Source organism: Sphaeroforma arctica (genome assembly GCF_001186125.1).
Source record: "Sphaeroforma arctica JP610 unplaced genomic scaffold supercont1.237, whole genome shotgun sequence".
Lineage (NCBI taxonomy): Eukaryota > Ichthyosporea > Ichthyophonida > Sphaeroforma > Sphaeroforma arctica.
In genome coordinates, this window is record NW_014040321.1 from 24,592 (window position 1) to 27,478 (window position 2,887).

The window sequence follows — 2,887 nt, forward strand, 5'->3', positions numbered from 1 at the left end:
ATTGAATGCGAATTTTGAATAGGATAATCAACAAACAGATCTATATATATATTTATAATTCAAATGTGCGTTCGACTTTTTCAACCCAATACATTTCTCGTGATTCTGACAAGAGTTTTATTCGGAACCAAAATGGACCTCGGGAGTCTAAAAGTTCAGAACCCGATATGTAGGTAATGATATACAGCTCAACAGTTATACACCCACAAGTTTAAAAGAGGGAGAATTCCAGATCCTGTGTCCCGACTATCGATGTATGCCTGACACTTGAACCCAGAAAGATATACAATGAACGAATACAAAGTAAAGACAATGTCATCATTAATTAGGAGTGTTATTCATCCAATAAGAGTTCAGTATTCATGTTCCTGGATAACGATATTATTTTTTTATAAAATGAGACAGATGAGTCACAGCTATTTACATGCCTGGCCCTGCTGAAGCAACCGCAAGAGAAACGGCAATGGTATTTAATTTTGTGAAGGCACGAGCCATCAGGCATCAGAGGCATTTTGAGTTTGTCCAGAGCCCAAGCCACAACGGCACAGCCCAGGGCCCCAGGCCTCAGACGCCCATGGCGCAGCTAGGAGTTTAGGTTGCTTTTTTTTGTTACGGGTATCTCTCCAGCTTGGGATTTCCGATTTTGTCAAAAGAGATGTATTAACTATTACATAATAAAAAATAATAAAAACTATTTACTCTGGTGGGAAGTGGAATTTTATTTATGTTCAATTTGAATTTAGAGGACTATGTCTGTAAGTATGGATTTAAAAAAAAATTATAAAACGCCAGAGCCTGCGCCGGCGGGGAGTCAGATGGCAAATTGGCAGTCAAATACATCTCAAGATGGAGTCAGCCAGAGTCAGACTCAGGACAAGAAATTTATTTTTAGTCTAAAAATTTAAAAACATAAAATACAGATATGAATGCTTATTTGTTCTGCTATTTTTTAAACCCAAAATCGCAATTTGCCTATCAATATTTTTCAATTTGTCTATTTTTAAACAAAAGAGTAAATAGTTTTTAAATTTAGAAGGTTTCCTTATATTCGATAAACTTTGTTTTTTAAGCGTTTTAAAAAGTATATCGAGGCAAATCATGAAATCGACCATGCACCTGAGAAATTGACTTTGTTTTCTAAATGAAAAGGCGATTTGAAACTATTCACAACTGACACAAAATGAAAAATAGGACAATTCGTGACAGTTAGGCCTCTCTAGAAATGTACCTATTTGTAAACCCATAGGACAATATTTTAAGTAAACTTTGAACGTAAACGCTTATTTATATATATTGAGTTTAACGGGAAACGTAATGATCATATGTACTGTATTTACTATTTACATTTTTAATTATCTATAGAGTATAGAGCTCTAGTAGAGAGAGGGGCCGCCTCTCTAGATATAGTCTCTCTCCCTAGAGTAGGACCCAGTAGTCAGTATGTAGGGACTCTATTAGCAGTAGTAGCAGTAGAGACTAGGGACTGTACTCTAGCGTATGTAGCCTAGTAGAGTAGTACATAGGCCCAACTTGTAGAGAGGGAGACTCTACTCTCTCTAGTAGTAGAGACTCTCTCTAGCTGGTAGAGTCAGAGAGAGAAGAGAGAGTAAACAGAGCTATTTACTATTTTCTCTCGCTGTAGATTGTAGGCCACTTTAAATTCTTAAATTTGTGTTTTTAGTGTTGTTTTTTTTAGAAGGCTATGGTTTTTAAATGTAAAAAAAAACAGCTATGTATGATTTCAGATTTTTACCATTAATTATAGTAGTGTACAGATAAATGTAAATACCTCCATTTTGTATCTCTATGAGTCTGGGCCTCTGGAGTCTGGGCCCTTGGGGTACAATTTGTTTTTGTTTTTGTTTTTGTTTTTTGTTCTAAAAAGAAAGAACACAAGAACTGCTCTTGTATGTATTTACATAAATATCCAAAATGCCCTGTCAAATCAGTAATGTAATCACTCTCGTCCTTGAACTTTGCGTGTTGCTGTGGTAGGCACTTTATCTAATCTCCCTTTTGTGACTATCTTGACTTTCCATCTCGACTCTTGGCAATCGTCCCACGGTGTTGGAAGCGACAACACCGCATCAACTTTATAGCGCATCCCTCCTTTGCAACAGAAAAATGACTGGTGCTCTCAAATTACGTGCTTAGTCAATGTCGGTCTGTTGGGTAAGCAATGTTGCTCTTTCCGTTGGCCTTTCAACTATTTAATCAGTTCCGCTTCGATTGATAAATGCATACTCTTATTAGGGCACAACTGTTGAACGACACTGCCCCTGGCACAATAAGACTCGTTTCTCCACGTCCGTTGGAAAACGTCGTATATATGATATTAGCTTGTTGGTTTTTTGAGTTTGACACATCAATGGCTCATGTTATGGTCTGTCTAGCAATCTAGCAATGTAATATGTTCATTTGAATTTAGCAGCAAACTTGCTGTCATATATGAGTACACTAGAGAGAGACGAATAATAATTTCTGTTCGAACAACCAAACAACTATTGAATATTACTACTCATCTCGTAGTCTCGTACTGGTGATACGACGTGAAATAGCAAGTAATAGCAGCGGTTTGCAAAAAGCTATCTCGCCCAAAAATATTTTATCCAATAATATGGACAGTATGGAGAACGTCGCTTCACCAGACTGCACGTACCAGAAAATAATTTTTGGCATCTACGAAAAATTAATCTAATCCTTGAGGAAATATCAGACGTAGTCCAACAACAATAATATTCATTACCGTACAACTGTAATACCAATAGTGTTCGTTCTCGTCTAACTCACATTATTATTATATTTAAAATATATATATATATATATATATATATATGTATATGTATATATATATATGTGTGTGTGTGTGTGTGTGTGTGTGTACGTA